The following is an 18,091-nucleotide window of genomic DNA, read 5'->3' on the forward strand; positions in this document are numbered from 1 at the left end:
GTGTTGGGGTAAATCAGCCACACCAAAAATCGTCCTTTCTGGATTTAGGACCACTTTACCGATGTGCTCCCTGACTATGCATCCACGATCACAAATTTAACCACAAGCGAGCCCTCGAACGAAGAGAAGGCAGTGGGAAATCTATTTGAAGACAGGACTGGAAAAGTTGCAGAAAACTGCTATTCCGTTCCAGGGAAACCTAAGCTACAACCAAGTACTTGTGACCTTAATGTGACATACATTCCTACGAAAACTCTGGAGCATATTTCATCTGTGCCATTCTTAGGCAAACTGGCTGAAAGTAGAAGACCAAAGCTTCATGCCAGTCTGATGAGACTATAGAGACAGTAAAAATAAAAATTGTGAAGTTTGCAATAAAGAGATGGCCAACGTATTTTTTTATTTTTTTTTTTAAAATCCAGTTTTTCTGGTCCCGAACGATTAATTTTCATAATAACATGTCATTGTGAAGATTTAAGTTTCAAGAGAGGGAGGGATGGAGGAGAGAGAGAGAGAGAGAGAGAGAGAGAGAGAGAGAGAGAAAGTAGCACGTCGAGGCTGATTTTCGAGCTATTGGCACGAACGCCGAGCGTGTTTTCAGCGGGAAATTTGAAATTCTGCATGCTTCTAAATGAAATTTTATATTTCCGGAACTAAGAACGTTACAGGCACAAATGATACTTGTTCACTATACTTTGGGCTCTAGTCCTGATGGGAAAAAAATATTTTTCAGTAATCAGTTTGAAGAAGAAGAAAAAGGGAAAGTAACTATTTTTTTACACGAAATTTGAAATTCATCGTACCCCCACGCAGGTTACGCCAGGATGTGAATCTCCAAAAGGCACCAGCATAATGCCTGCCTGGTATGTTTGCCATTGATGTGGGAAAAAGTACGCACGTAATGCAAATACTTTCGGAGAAAAAAGTGTGTTTTGAAACAGCAAAATTGATTTCGAAACTAATGAAAATAAATCTTTAAAAAAAATCACAATTTTTCGGATATCGCCCTCCCCCCCAAATAGTAACAATGAAATTAAACTTTAATAATTGTTAATTACTAGACTCGGATAGTTATGCACTAAAAAACGCAAAATATGCATGCAAATATGCACTAAAAAAGTGTAAAATATGCACCTAAATATGCACTTTAAAAACCCGTTTAATTTATAAATGCTGTAAACCAATATTACAAACTATGAAAGACTACATCCCAGGCAATGAATATGCATTATTCTGAATGCTCATTCGCTACACACATTTCTTTCAATTAATATAGTTCTGCCTTAAATAAAACACAATACATTACAGATCAAAATCATGATTGCATTTGATAACTTGATGTCTCAAATTTCATTCAGAAAACACACGTTTCACTTCGCAAGATACAAGTGAACTGTATTTTAGGGCAACAAAGTCAGACACATCAAGTTCCAGATCATCCACACCTTGTCCATTTGTATGCAGAATTTTGCAAACTTTCACCATTGTTGCATACCCACTGTTAGATTGGAATACTGCATCCAATTTCTGTACATAGACAGGATCTTCAACCTAGGCGAGGTCCTCTTTAACGTCTTCTATAATTTTGATGCTTGTTTGAAGCAGGTATTGAATATCCCCTAGTATATAACGGGTCCGGAGGCTTTCACCAGGAAATTAAAAAGAAACAACTTACAAGCACTGAGTTTTATGCCTTTTAGATTTGAAAATGTTAAATTTCCTCGCTTAAGTAAACAAATATTAATTAGTATATTGGTTGTCAGTTTTAAAAGAAGCAAAACAGTACGATTATTGCATTCTGCATTTCATTATTTTTTTATTGATACAATACTCGTATTACTTTTAAAAAGTTACGGTACAATAGTAAACTTCAGAAATTTTAGAAAAATTAAATTGAAAAGTTCTTTTGATGCCTCAGCAGTAACTGTAGACTCAACACAAAGTCATGTTACTTTTACTTTCTTCAAACTGTACACATCAATCAAATCGTATAAGACTCGCTATTGCGGCGCAATTACCGCACATGCCATGATGCCAAACGTCAAGATTTGCGGTATGGCTTCATAACAAAAATGTAGTAACTGAACATAATCATGTGTTATTTTTTAGTCTTTTTTAAGTTGGGAGGGCCAGGCCCCTCCTGGCCCCTCCCGAATTCCGCCTATGGTTTGAAGTTGTAACTTGTTTGAAGTTGTTGATAGAAGAAAGACAGAGAAAAGGTAAAGAAGAGAGAAGAGAAGCGAGGAGAAATACAGTATATGCTCGGTGTTGGTTGTGGATACAAAAATGTGCACATCAACTTATTTTCATACAAATATGCACCTTCAAATGATATATGCATTTTCAGTTTAAAATCCTCAAATATGCATTTGCATATGCAATATGCAAAATTCATTATTATCCGAGCCCTATTAATTACGTACCTCTTGACTCATGTAGAACTCAAAACATGTATCTCCGATCATTATCCAAGTTACAGTATGTTAAAAAAGTAACATACTACGAGAAAAAGCTGCGTGTGACACCCGTGTCACGCCCCGTCCTTTAAGGGTTTTATTCAACCAACCTCTTTCATGAATAATTTCTTGACAATTCTTTGTTTGGTAGGGCACTGAAAAAAATTATTGCCATCCATCCCGGATAGATGTGACAATTTCGAGATATCCCACGTGCTGTGAGTATAAGACTGTAACAATATTTTTGAAATATCAGCAATAGACACATAGAGATTTATGACATAATTCAACAAGATTCTGGAAAAATCTGAATTACTTTGAGGCAAAACTTTGTAATCATGGATTCCCGTAATCCCCTTGAATACGCCTCTGCATCCACCTACCGGTTTCAGAATTATCTCGCTAATTAACACTGATGCGCAGTGGCGACATCTCTGAGGAGATACTTTAGGCTCTCTTTCCATGGGATTACTACGCTAAAACTGATTCCGAAAAGAGGAGCTTGAAAGTAGATTAGAGTAGACTGACGGATTGGAGGGGAGGGGGAAACCGAGCACGCGGCATTAGAATCCGTTCCCTCCAAACAATGGGAAGGATGCTGTTTGCTCCTTTGAGAGGCTGCGATGATTGATATGAGAACAGAAACAGATGACAATCGGTGACCCAATATCAGGACGCTAATGAGTCCAACCTTTACGGTAGGAGAAGGCTAAAGGTTGTTTTTGTATGTGTTTGGGTGGTGTTCGGAATGTGGTGCTGGAATTTTTGTGTTACTAGGTACGAGACGAGACGAGACGAGACGAGACGAGACGAGGCAGTCTCGCGAAGGGCAAGGCTCGGGCTCACATCGAGGCTTGGGATACAGCCTACAGTGTGTTTCAAATATCGCGCAACCCAAACTTTGAAAATTTATATCATGAAAACCGTAATAGATATTTGCACTAGGTTTTCAGCATTATAAAGCCTCATCCATTGATGCTTAACATTATCAGTTTAGCCAATACAGAAAATTATATTCATAGCCGGCTTCAGTGGCGGAGAGGATACCACAGCGCGCTACAACGTCAGCGGTCCCGGGTTCGAATCCCTACCTGGGCGTTCTTTATATCTCTTCATCAATTTCATCATATCCATGGACGTCCGCAGAATTTTTTCCAGGGAGGGGAGGGCAAGGTAACTTTTTCCAGGGGGGGCAAAGGACACATATTTTCCTCCAAAAAACAATATTTCAGTCTGAAATTATCATGTTTCTTCAACGAATTTATAATAATTAACATAAATTACTGTGATTGAAATGAAATTATGTGTGAAATATATAATTTTTAGGTACGCATTCATTTTCCAGGGAGGGACCATGGCCCCCCCTTGCCCCCCTTCTGGACGCCCATGATCATATCACCACTCACTTAGCGATTAGCCAAAAGTGGCAGAAAAGCGAAGTAAGTGAATAAAAACATTCAATCATTCTTAATTTTTCTGTCATGTTTTCTTTACCCCTCTCTTCCTCTCTCAAGCTTCTTCTCTTTCTCTTTTCCTTTCTCTCTATCATTCTCTCAAGTCCCTTTTGTCACTCTAGCTCTATTCTTTATTTATCTTCCTCCCTTGTTCTGCTATTCCTCTTCTTTCTCTCTCTTACAGCTTAAGGGGAGGAGTTACAGTTACGCACCAATTGTGCATTTATTTCAATATCGCTCGAATGTGCACTGTTACTAAAAAACCTGGGTGTATCCAAGAGTATGAATTTCTCTCCATGTTGCAAGTGGAAGCGTTTCTCTATGTTGATTGGACACGATGTTTGAAAAATATGATGAATGAGAATTTTCGGAATCCCATGTATTCCTTATGGGGAATCAACTTCAACATCAAGTCACGGCTAATCAAGTGGAAGTTTCGACCTTTCCGCTGGCGAAATGCATCTTCAAACTGCCCTCTTCCCATTGATATCTTTTTCTATTCCATGGGAAGTTTTATATTCCCAAGAGAACGAATCAAATCATACTCCCATATGATCAATGCTTTTCTCCTTGCCTCCTGGCAGTGTTGCCAAACATGATGCTCATAAAAGAACTAAATTTCACCTTAAATGGAGTTAAAATTGGCTTTCAAGGAGCTAGATTTACGAAGGCTGGATAAAGTGCCTCCTAGGGTAATATTAGTTGTCAAAGGGGTGGGGTCACTGCTATTATCTTTCACTTTAAATTGATGACAATTTATTCTTAGTTTGCAACATCTAGATCCGGCGGCATTGTCGATCTCGAATCCACCGATGGTCGTATGAAATCGAAAATAAGGAATTTCCTCATAACAATATTATGTCAATTTCACGTCAAACGCGGCACATATAAAGAAGTAGCTGGGGAGATAAGAGGGAGTGGGGCGACGCAGCCAATATAACAATATCACGTCACGTGCAAAATGTATACTCATGGTAAAAGTTGGTCTATGTGGGCCGGAACTTGTGATGGATGGCATCATAGTGGGGCACCGGGGTGGGAGTTCCAGTTCACAGCCGAACGAGTGCACGAAAGAGAAAGATCTGGCTCCAAGAGAACTAAGTTGGCACACTGCCACGGGCGAAAGAGCTTGGGAAGAGTCCCGTGGAGACTGTATCGCATGCCATTAACCAAAATAAAAATGTCCCCGTGGCGCTGTAGTCGAATTTTCAACCGTAAACAAGTTGATTGGATAGACGATGTATACTGGTCGCGTTTGCAGCTGGTGGTTGGGAAACAACGAATCAGCGATCAGTTGAATTCTCTTCGACTGACATCGGGAATTTTCGTGTCGCAAGGCACCGAAAGTTGCTGGTGGGACCAAACAAATGAGCGTCAGACATACAGCATGTTTCCAAACGTACTGTAAAACAGGGAAAAGAGTGAGTTGATCAGCGCAGCGGAAAATTTGTACATTAAACACCCAAACACTGTACGAACAAGTTAATGAAACTGACAAGAACAGTACGCTTGGCAACGTTGTAACTGGAGAGCGATGTTACTCCCTAGCTTTTACCTCGCAACTGAGATGGTTGATACTCATCGAGCCACACATCCCCGAAGGCTATTGGTGGACAGAAAGAGCGATGTAGATCAGCCGCTAGTTGGGCCTGCGATCAGTATAATCATCTCCTTGCATAATTCCTGCGTTGCCAAATTGTGCAGTAATCGCGTGAGAAGGGGAAGCGAGAGAAGAAAACAAAAAACTGCGTTAGCAAGTTTGCTTGGTAGATTCTTATCTTGTTCATGCTGTACATTAGACCATTTATCTGTATTTTATAATGATCCGTAATTATAACGTCTCGATTCTCAACGTGCATACCGCTTCGAGACTGAACCTCTTTGTTTTTTATGCCCTTAGAACATCTGCGATCGTCCCATATGCAGGAAATCTCTCCATCACTAAGACCTAACATGGACATTACTTGTAACACGGGATATGCGTGTTACACCTCTCTCAACAGCCACTGAGCAAACTGTCGCGTTTTATTGCCTCTCAGAATTCTCTCCGGATGTGACGTGGCAACATTCCGGTCCCGAAATGCACCTCGCACGTGCGGCCTTGACGGCAAAAAAGAAAAGCAATGTCATATGGATTTTACCATTAGGGGCGCGTAATAGCGGTCTCAGGCGTTGTAATTAAATTACGAATGCACGCGAGCTTCTACGAAAAAAATGCATGTCTTACGTCATAATTAGCAAGTGTAGGACATAACTTTTGAATTTGGCCCAGATAAGGGCCTCATTGCGTTTGTTTCTCCGGTTGAGCACCAGATGTCTCTGATCATCAGTGCTGATTAACAGCACAGCTTTCTTTGTTACTCTTGTTACTTTCAGTGCGTTAGAACTTCCTAAAAAAAAAAAATAATCTAGTATTGTCACAAAGCCTTGTTGGGCATACTTTGGCAACAGCATTTTAAGAAAAGATCCTTCCTTTCGAATAATCGCGGTCATATATCAGTATAATGCATATATAGCCTATAGATATATGGCATGAAGTACTAAAATTCTTCTTTGGGATTCTGATCCTGACAGACGTATTGTTTGCCAAGGGCAGCAAGAAGAGAGGAGACAAGATGCAGAGAAACGTTTACGAGCAACGCCGAGGAAGCGGACCACCATTCGTCCGACCAAGGAATTCAAGGAAGCCATTGGCCAATGAACAAAGAGAAGCCCATGAACTCTGGAAGCAGGAGAGAAAGAAAGTGAGAGACCGAGAGAAGGAGGAGGCGAGGAAGAGAGAAGAAAAAGAGAAAGAACAGGCACAATCAACATCAAGACCTGGCCAGCCTACCAGAGGGAAGGAAGTAAACCTCATGCCACAGCCCATGGAAGAACAGTCAAATTCAGAAACTCCAAGCGAGATGCAAACCAAGAAAAGGGAATACCCCTGCAATTCTTCCGATGATAAAGAAGACATGGACGAACCATTTATTCATCCTAAAAAGCCAGTACGTGCTAGAACACCACCGATAGCCAAGCCAATTGACACATCCAACACGTATCAAATGTTCTCAGATAATGACGAAGAGACAATTGATCGACTGACTGCCAAGCTACCAGCAGTCTACATCTACAACGCAGATAGAAGCCATCAATTTGTCACCTCGGTGACAAAGATAATAGATGACAAACAAGCCAAGATCCGAATTCTTCATGATGGAATGAAGATACAAGCCAACACCAGACCAGCTTACAACAAGCTTATCAATTACTGCAAAGAGCACTCGCTCAGCTACGCCACCGACAAACCACGCCGAGAGAGGCCGATCAAAGTAGTACTCCGACATCTGCCAATCGACCTATCAACGAAACAAATACAGACAGAGCTAGCAGCGCAAAGCTACAAAGTACAACAAGTTCAGCAGATGAAGAAACGAGACCCGAAGACCTTCATTAAGACACCGATGCCACTGTACTTAGTCTCATTGAGCAAAAGCGAGACAACACAAAATATCTACAGCCAAGACCACATCCTGAATTATGAGACGAAAGTGGAACCATATCGCTCTCCAGGAATACTACAATGCCATAGATGCCAGAGGATAGGACATTCCCAGAGCCAATGGAAGGCTCAACCAAGATGTGTGAAATGTGCAAATAATCATTTCACAGCAGAATGCCAAAAGAAAGACCGAAAACTCCCTGCAAAATGCTGCAATTGTGGAGGAAACCATCCGGCCAACTACAGGGGCTGCAAAATGTTCCAATCCATACACCAGACGAAACCAAAATCAAAGCCAGATGATGGGAAGGAACAGCAGAAACAACTACCATCCAGATTACTACAAGAAAAGCCACCTGCTAAGACTACACCATCGACTACCATGAACTATAGCCAGATACTTCAAACTACAAATGAAGAACAAGACGAGACAAATGAATTCATCAAATGGTTCCTGACAAAACTGCAAGACAAGAAAATAAGAACGATCATCAAAACGGCCAAAGACAAGATCGAAAAGACAAAGAACGAATCAGATAGAACCGTCGCAGCCCTGCAAGCGCTAGTCGAGTTCGTCAAAGAAGTATTCTAAACAGACAACCAACAACAACTCAGATATAACACGAAATGTCATAGCAAAACAAACGGCCCTTTTAGGACCAAAAATTAAGATAGGCCCTTCTAAGGACCAAAATCTTGTCGGCCCTTCTAACGACCAAAACACTCAGTTCGTAATAGAACTGCCACTACAGACCGAACCTCGAGCGACAGTTGCAGAGGTAACAGAAGCCAGACCATCATACCACGCCACTACCACAACCTCAAAACAGATGGGAGTCAAGGAAACGGTACTTCTACAAGAAAACTTCAAGAAAATGCAACGTGCAACGTGAAGTGCTAAAGAGAAAAATTACTCAACATCTGTAAACTTAGGATAATAATCAATGCGTAGCTAGAGATCGGTTAGTTTGCAACAGTTCTTTAATTCAAAGACATTTTTGCAATTATATTTTGTTACTTTCGTTGTGCGTAATCCGAAAGGAATGAAGAAAATTCTGTTATACATACTTTATTCAATGTTCAAACAGAAGGTGACTAGCAAACGTTACGAGACAACTGACGAACTTAAAGAAGACATTCTTAATGCATTTGCTTCAATCACTCCAGCAATGCTGATGAGAATTTATCATGGTACTTGAAGGCGAATAATTCTCTGTTATGAAAATGATGGCATACACATATACACTCTGGAACAAGTTGTTGTCTATAGCCTTATCTGATCAAATGTATCTCCTGTTATACTATACTGGACCATGAATATTATTCATCAATATGAGAAAAATAAACAGAGGTAATGGGACTTTTGGTTCACCCTGTAGAGATGAAGAATAGTGAGGGGAAACTAGAAGAGATAGGATACACAATAAGAGAGTACGAGAGTAGGTAAAACAAAATAGACAATGTGTGAGGTGGCAGAGGAGAGTCGATTGAAGAGTTTCGTACATGTGAATAGAAGGAGCGACCACTATTGCCAATCACTTTATAGAACAAATCGGTCATTACTTTTGAAATGCCCCTCGTATATAATATAATCTGCTCATTTGGACATGTGTTAATTCCCTCAAGACTCATTTAGTTTCTTAGCCTTTGTGAGTATTCATTGAAGTTTAAGTTGGCGGTATGCCCCACTTCGAGCACTGCCGAAAAGAAAATATGAAAATGTACATTTAGTTGACCTCCGTGGCGGACGACGTCAGATGCGCCGGGTTGGAATCCCGTCCTTGTTAGTGTTCCTTCGTCATATCATCACTCATTCTCATCGCTGTGATTAACCAAAAGTGGCAGAAAAGCGACGCTAAATATAAAAAATCAATGAAATGAAATAGAAAATGGGCTGAAAGAGAATTTAGTTTTTTCTTTTTCTTTTTTGATGGCGACCCTTCTCCTTCTCTGACGCCTTAACTCTTTGGCGGTATCAAGGGTTCAGGAAGAATCGTAAACAGACCTGTGCCAAAATTTAGAACATAATTTAAATGCATGTACAGTCACGAACATTTCTTTGTTGTAACCAACCTATTGACTTTCAGTGCTGGCATTACAACCCAGAAATGTATGTTACCCTATGTAGCGTATGTATACAACATCTGACTTTACTACACTGTAACACTTAACATTAACTGGTACCCCTTCCAAAAATGAATCTTGAATACGCCACTGAACACCTACCTGTTTGTGAAACTGTCCTTTCAGCTGTCCCTTCGTCTACTCTCAGTGACCAAGCCGCCTAGCATATCTTCTGTAGTTGATTTGTAGTTTTCTTCGGCTTTGAGGCTTTAGATTGAAGTTTGTTTGTACAGTAGAAAAATATACAGGGCGTTTCAATTAAGAATATTCTGATTTGAAGTCTCAAGGTACTTGTAAAGTTCTGGACGCCGAGACATCTGAAAAAAATATAGAACACCTGTTAATACAATTCAACCATAACTTATATTAATATACATTCATATATGAAGTTGTGTGTGATTAAGATCTTCAAATTACTTGTTTCTACTAGCTTATACATGAGTGTAAGAAGACAAGGAATTGCAGACTACTCGACTTGTCGCGTATCGCAAAATTGATTGTAATACATGCAAGATTTAAGAGGGAGAGATTAAATCCAGTGACTTCATCCGGCGGATGTCTCCGCACCATATTATCGCTTTTATTATCCGACAGAAAAATAAATTACAGTGGCAACCAAGAGTCTGTGCTGCATGGCACACATATGAAAGAACATAAGGTGTTTTTCGTCTACTCTGGTGCATACGCCCTGGCTGAAAATTTTCCAAGGAGAGTCAGAATCGGGAAGTTATGTTCTTACGTTAGGTATACTTACATCTTAGTTACAAGTCATCAAAAGGGACGAACATTTTAATGAAGATTAAAAAAAAGGAGGGGTGAAAGAAACAGCAGAGACTGAAAGAAAGATAATCAAAGAGCTAGTCAGACAGAGATGAGAAAATAAGTGAAAGACAGATAAAGAGAAAGAGAAACGAGAGACAAAGAGGAGGGAGAGGGGTGAGAAAGAAAGTAACTTACAGAAGAGGCAAACAAACACACAAAGAGAGAGAGGGGGGGAAGAGAAGTAAAGACGAGGCACAGAGAGAACGGAAGAGAAAGAGAAAGGAAGATATATATATGGAAGAGAAGGAGATAAAGAGAAAGGGATATATATATATATATACATGGAAGAGAAAGGGATATATATATATATATATTATATATATATATATGAAAGAGAAAGAGAAAGGGATATATATATATATATATATATATATATATATATATATATATATATATGGAACAGGAAGAGAAAGCAAGATATATGGAAGAGAGAGAGTTAAAGATGTATGGGAGAGAGAGAGATAGAGAAAGGAAGATATGTGGAACAGAGATAAAGAGAGTGAGAAAGAGAAGGGAAGATGTAAGGAACAGAGAAAAAAGAATGGAGAGAGGAATAAGGAAGCAAGATAGAGACACAAAGAAAGAAATAGGCAAGGGAAGATAAATAGAAGACAGACAGAAGGGGATATGGAAGAGGAGTAGCAGAAGATCGATGGGGCGAAAGAATATAGAAGCGGACAGAAAAATGGGAGGGATACGTAGAAAAAGAAATGATCAGGAAGAGAGGAGATAAACATGAGCGAAGAGGTACTGAAACAAATAAAATAAGACCGGAAGCTAAAGAGAAAATGCAAGGAAAGACATAGACGAAGAGACATTAAAGTGATAGTGTAGAGAGATGTGACCCCAGTTAACCCTCCCTGCGAACACCCATGGCTAGTAGCACAGAAACGACATCTTAAAGAGTAAAATGTTTCTAAGAGAAGTTGATCGCCTTGATGTTCTCTACACTCTTTGAAACTTTATCGGTGTTTTACGGCGACAAATAAGTGGAAAATTATTTGATATTAGAACATTTTTGCAAGGATATATTCTATTGGATAGTGGTACCTTAGATGTCAATATGATTTCAATAATGTGGTTCCAAAAATAAAATATTTCTATTACATTTGTCGGGTTCTATATCTCCACTGTTAGCGAGGTCATTTTCCCAACCGCCATCCCCGAAAACACAATAAACTCGAGTATTTGCTTCTGAGAAGGGTAAGAGGCGATCGGCAGACGTTCCACGTACTTCCACATAAATCACAATGATTCATGAAGAAGGATATCGATTTGCACAACAATGCCATACGTCACAATGGCAGCTGGCCACACGTGAATGATGCCCGGGTCCCGTTCTTCGCGGCCAAACAAACAAAAATGAAGGTGGGGTGAGGCGGGTGAGTTTAGTTAAAGCCACGCATGAAGGGCTTAATGGCCAAATTCCGTGATGGTAATACAACTCCATAATCACAGGTTGCAGGTTCGAGCCGTGACAGGAAATGCGTGTTTTTCACAGGAGAATTGTATTTGGAATAAATATTTATCCTCTTTAATCTTCGTCATCTTGGCCGCTATAGCAATGCTAATGAAACATGGCAGGTTGGGACAAGAAATATGGAATAGTTCATTAGTAGGGCTCGGAGCTTTACGAAAATAACTTTTTCCGACCATTTAAGACGATGAAGAACGTGACAGTTTCATCAAAAGCCAGAAAACATTGTTTTTTTTGGTTGTTTTTTTTATGTTGTTGGGTGGTCATTTTTCAATATACATCACAAGGTACGTTACTGCTTGTATCCACATAGACATATAAATTACCTGTTACAACAACTGCCGCCATTGTTTTCGATTCACTCATTGCATCTTTTTTATACTGATTTAAAGATGTAATTACACAATTGTGATGTGAATATTTGTGAAAAAAATAAGTTCTATGAGTTCTTTCAAGTGTTCCAAATTTCGCTGCTTCACGGCAAAAACTTTGTCTCTCAGAATTTCCCACATGGGGTTAAGTCCGGAGATCTTGCAGGCCAGCACATGGTACCTCTTCTCCCTATCCACTTCCTGAAGTGCTCATTTACATCAAAGTGGTTAGTCTTTGTTTACGAGGATTATAAACTAAATTACAACGTCTGACACCTAAGTCAGGACGAAACAGGTCATTTTGCTAGTGGAGGGGATCGTGAAGGTGCGTCACGTCGTAGGGTGCAGCGGTAAACTGACGTATGCCGACCCTTGCATTTGCAGGTTTATAATGCATTTTATTCATATTTCCAGGTTTCTTAGCTACATATTGTTTCTTCGCGATTAATTTTTAAGACGTGTTAATCCTTTAAAAATGGCTAAGTTGAAAACCCCGTTCTTTCCTCGGTGTCTAGAGGGGGTAACGTTCCAAATCTGGAATGTCTACCGAGCAAATCTCAAAAAACTAATGTTTCCAAGATAATGCAAAAGAACCTCCCTCCACATACGCAATTTTACGGACAACGTCAATTGTGGATAGAGGACCAAAGGGTGCATTCCTTAAGTCGTATCAAAACACACGAATCGAAAGAAGATAACTGGTCTCGTGAACCTTGTGAAACCAGTTACTTTATCGGCTTTAGGAACGCACTAGGCAAACCCGCCAGTCACATAGTTTTGTTTACAGAAAGTTTCGACATTGCAATCAACAGGAGACCAGTCCTTATGACAGAAATAAGCTTCACCGCAGGAGCTCTTGGCGTCCCGACGAGGTAGTGGTGTCCTGGGTTCGATAGCCAGTGAAGGCACTTAGCGGTTCGGATCATATTTTAAACTGTAGGTCCAGTCCTATCTGTGCATTAAGTGGAATTAAAATACTCCAGCTGAGCTAATTTTAATCACATTTTAGGAACAGTTAAGGCATATTCATCTTGTGTCTGTTGCTTCAAATCACTCTGTGTTAAAATTATATTGCATTTTCCGAACTAGTGCAGTTTGAATCCATCATGTACACGCATTGTCTGCGAGTAGCACACGATTTTCACTTACCAAACCAGCCTGTACGAACTTTCACGCATCGCAAGGAAATGGACTTCAGGAACGCCATAACGAACTTCACTAAGTTCACAAGGACTTAAGAAACGGCCAATGGCCGGCCATAACTCGTTTAACGCTTTAAACTAGTACGACTTTCGGAAAACACCAAAAAAGAGGGGAGAATGGGGGTGTGGAGAGAGAAAAAGAGAGAGAGAGAGACGGGTCACAGATAACGACAAAGATGGGAAACGATCCAACAAGTGGAAACCCGATAGTGGATTCTTCACGTTCTTCACAAGCAGCTTCAGATCTCTTTCTCTCAAGTCTATGGACGTGATCACTGCTTGAAGTAGAAATTGTTAGGTGGGGAGGAGGGGAGGCATCTTTGCTTGAGCCTTGAGAATAGCTAGTGGATTATCATATGCTTTAATAAGGCGACAATGGGACAGTGGGGATGCTTTAAGTAAATATTCCCAGCTTGGAACTACCATCACCCCGACATCCCATTTCGCCTAATCCCGTTTCGCCCAATCCCAGTTCGCCTAATCCCATTTTGCCTAATCCCGTTTCGCCTAACGCCATTTAGCTTAATCCCATTTTGTCTAATCCCGTTTCGCCTAATCCCATTACGCCTAAACCAGTTGTAAGGGGAATATTGCAAGTGAGGGGAATTTTGACGGTGATCAACGTAAACACCAAACAATTCCGGACTCTGCTAATTGCGAACAGTCACATGAGGCAAATTGTTAGGAGCACTGTCACACAATCCAGCAACCGAAGGCGTTTGTGGTATTTTCTATAAGACAACAGAAGATATGCACAATGTGTATAAATATACACCGAACCTAATCTGTCTTTTTTCTATTAGCTGAACCGATCGCTGGACCAGGTGTGTGACATCAAGGGGAGCTAAGCACGTGTCTTCCTGTTGAGAGACCTTTAAATTCCCCTCATTTGAAATATTTCCCTTTCAACCAGTTTAGGCAAAATGGAACTTGGCGAGATGGGTGGGTAGAAACACAGTAAACTAAAATTAATCCTCACAAAGTTCGTAACCAGCAGAAAATCAACTTGCAACTTGGCCGATGTTAGTTCCGTACGGAAAAGTTTGGACATTCCACAGTGAAGTCCAAAGGACAGCGTTCAAAGAATAGTTACTATAGAAAGAAATGCAATGGTACAATCAAGAGATTGCAGGAACCTTATTTCACTAAATAAAGAAAGAGCATTCTCTTCCACTTAACAATTAATTATAGTGTTTAATTTTTTCTTTACAATTAATTGTATTCAATTAAAAAATGAAAAAATATAAATGAAAAATAAAGTGACAATAGGAAAATAAGTAATACTACGAATACAGTTTGCATACGGGGAGTCAAAAACTGGATTAACCATTAATCACAGTAGATTATTTTTTACTAACACAATAAAAATATATTTGAAGAGTAAAGTTAAAAATAAATGCAGTACTGTTTCAATATGAACACACACACACACACACACATTCACACACAACTACCTATAGAGAAAGCAAATTTTGTTAGCTAAAAGTATTATGCATTGTTTTCTGGGAATTCATTCTAGGTCTAAAATGTTTAAAATGTGTAATTTTAATTTTCTTTTGGATATTACAATTGAGGAAGAGGCTTGGCTTTCGGGGAGCAGTCTGTTCCAGTGTCCTGCAGACGTAACGGTAAAAGAATTGGCATAAAAGGTAGATCTGTGGAGAGAAATGGATAGCAGAAATTTTTCACGTGATCTGGTGTTGCGGAGTGAAAGTCCGAAAGATAATGAAACCGCCTGGAAAGATATTTTGGATATTTTATTTCTAGGGCTTTGTACATTTGGACAAGGTTGTGATAAATTCGTTTATTATTTAATTTCTGCCACTCGACCTTCGCATAATACGGCTCAAGTGTTAAGAATATTTTATGTAAAACACGAAGCGAATGCAGGCATTCAGCTTGCTCGTGATTAACGTCCGAATAAACATTTTCACAATAATCAATTATAGGGAACACAAGATTGAACAAGTTTGGTTGTTATACATTCGGGGAGGAAGTTTTTAAGTCGGTAGAGAGAGTGTACTGCACCAAAAGCTCTTTTACGTACTGGGGTCACGTGTTCTCTCCAGGTAAGATGATAATGGCGAATATGAAGGTAAGTGATGGTTTGGATGAAGATACACTCAAAAAGAACACCCGTGCCGGTATTCGAAGCCAGGACCTGACCCACGAAGGTTAGCGTCAGCCTCTTAATAAATGAGAACCTACAGCAACTTGGGGAGAAGGTAAAGGCGACCGGATTATGGTGCTGATCACTTCCACAAATAGGAGAGATTGTGAAAGCGTCATGTGATTTCACGCATGTGGCAATGTACATTTACACACACACACACACACCACTCTTTATCTCTCTCTCGCTCTCAGGTATATCAGGAATAATGTCAATAGCGTATATAATCGGAGCGGGCGAGGGCATAGCCCCCCTCCTCAACCTTGGATTGAAATGAGTTGTAGGGGGGCACACATTGACGGCCAAGTGTACCTACAGGGGGCAATTACTTCAAATTTTATGCAAATAAAAATACTTTTCGTAAAATTTCCTTGCTCGCCTCGCTCGCAATGCCTACTTTTTTTAGTCTTATCTCCCATAGCTGGGAGACAGCCCTTGGCGCCGAACGATCTAAATGAAAATAAGTTGTATGATTAATTGATTGATTTTTGGTTTTAAGTCAACTTTACGCACAGAAAGGCTAATCGGGACTGGACATACAGTTTAAAGTGGGATCCGAACCACTGTGACATGTGCCTCCATCGGGTATCGAATCTGGGACCCCTTCATCACAAGGCGACGATGTTACTTATCATTACACCATTGGGGAGGCACAAAAGTTGTTAAAGAGAGAAATCATTTGCGCCCTATTAAATCAATATTGATTACAGCCTATAAAAAAGTTGAATCCAAAAATTTTCTTGCTCGATTCGCTCGCATTGTTTCATTGTTCTCTGTAATACATTGGAAATTTTCAGACAGAGAAATAAGACTTATGTTAATTGGTTTTGTTTTAAATGCATACACAATTGTTTTTGAGGAAAGGGAACGTGCACATTTGAGAGACAATTTATGTAATTTTTGCTGTTGGTTTATTGTGAGATGGATGAATCGGATGTGTAATGTATTTAAATAAAATAGGTATATTGTGTATAATATGTATTGAAGAAACTTTGAATACGTACACAATTTAGTGTTCACGTCGCTCCATGTTGCAAATATGTGAAACATAAGTAGAGTAGGTGGCCCGCTTCTAAGCCCGAAAATGAGGCTCGGTGAGGCTCGCCTTAATGGATTTCTCTCGTAAGGCATGAGCCTCATTTTCTCGCAGTGTTGCCAACTCCTCACTCAAAAAATCACCAAGGTTTTTTTTTTGGGTCTAACCTAACCTCAAGCAAGGAACTGGCAATACTGCTTGAGGTCTGCCTTGCAGCGTTGCCAACATCTTACTCGAAAAAATCACCAAGGTTTTTTATTTTGGTCTAACCTAACCTAAAGCAAGGAGCTGGCAATACTGCTTGAGGCTTGTCTTGCAGCGTTGCCAACATCTTACTCGAAAAGTCACCAAGGTTTTTATTTTGGTCTAACCTAACCTAAAGCAAGGAGCTGGCAATACTGCTTGAGGCTTTACAGTGCATAAAGCAATTTGCCAACCTACTGGTTTGCCATAGCTTTTTACAAAAAAAAAGAGAGGGGGAAGAGTTAAACAACCGACAGTGTTGCTAATATTTACCTACAGTTTTTCTTACTTGGCAAGGGCTTAGCTAATTTATATACTGGCGTAACATACATACACTGGGCAATAGAGCCGGCAACAAATATATACTGCCGTAAAAGAGAGAGAGAGATGAATGGATGGTAACACAGTATGTGTGTGCGTGTATAATATGTAGCATTATTAACTAGAGTGTGTTGGCAACCCACCTCCGACTAAAAAAAAGATAGAGAGATACCAATATTGCTGTAAGATGAAGAGAGAGACTAAGCTGGCAACAGTGGTGAGCGAATATGCATTATTTCCAAGTTCTGGGCGCCAATGTATATCGCGATTTTTGCAAACCTCTTCGCGAGAACGATGTGCTGCACATGCATATGCGCGCGCGCGCTTCTTATTATTTTCGTATTGTAACGCAAACAAACAAATAAATAATTGATGTTTTTTAGATGCCTGGCCCCTAACCCCGCCAGGGTGCGTGGTGCCCAACCAAAAAGGTTCTAACGGCTGCGGCTCTAAATAACCGCACCTCTGTAGGGTTTCACGTGTTTTTTTTTTTTCCCCCAAACTTCCATGAAACCCTACAGAGGACCTCCGTAATGCATGCAACGTGTACTAACGACTCTAGTGTTATTTTGATGTTGTAATATTTTTGGATATAGAGTTTTATTGTGAGATATGGATAAAAATAATTATGTTTATTATAATATTTTTTTGATGAAGATGGAGAATGTATGTGTGTGTGTTACAAATAAAGTTGCATGCTTTTTTTTTCTAGTGCGTGTGTGTATGTGTTTTTGATGTTTCGACCGCATCTGAAACGATAAAAAAAGAATTTTATTGTTAATTTTCTCGTGTAAAAAACAACAACAATTTTTTTTTGTGCAAATTTTCTGATTGTCTCTCGTGCTATAGTGCAAAAAAGATATTGTAACTGATAACTAATGAAATAGACATTTGTAACTGATCTGAACTAGTGAAATTTTCGTATTGTGCC

At 39.8% G+C, this 18,091-nt stretch overlaps 1 protein-coding gene across 1 annotated transcript in view; it reads right to left on the reverse strand.

Annotated features, from left to right (window-relative positions):
• The window catches only part of LOC145989885 (allatostatin-A receptor-like), a 305,177-nt gene that overhangs the window by 196,166 nt on the left and 90,920 nt on the right, over positions 1 to 18,091 (reverse strand). Inside the window, exon 3 of the mRNA XM_083125362.1 lies at positions 9,621 to 9,835. The gene's annotated coding sequence lies outside the window, so the exon portion shown is untranslated. The remainder of the gene's footprint in view (positions 1 to 9,620; positions 9,836 to 18,091) is intronic.

Source organism: Lepisma saccharinum, chromosome 7, assembly GCF_977018435.1.
Source record: "Lepisma saccharinum chromosome 7, izLepSacc3.1, whole genome shotgun sequence".
Classification (NCBI taxonomy): domain Eukaryota; kingdom Metazoa; phylum Arthropoda; class Insecta; order Zygentoma; family Lepismatidae; genus Lepisma; species Lepisma saccharinum.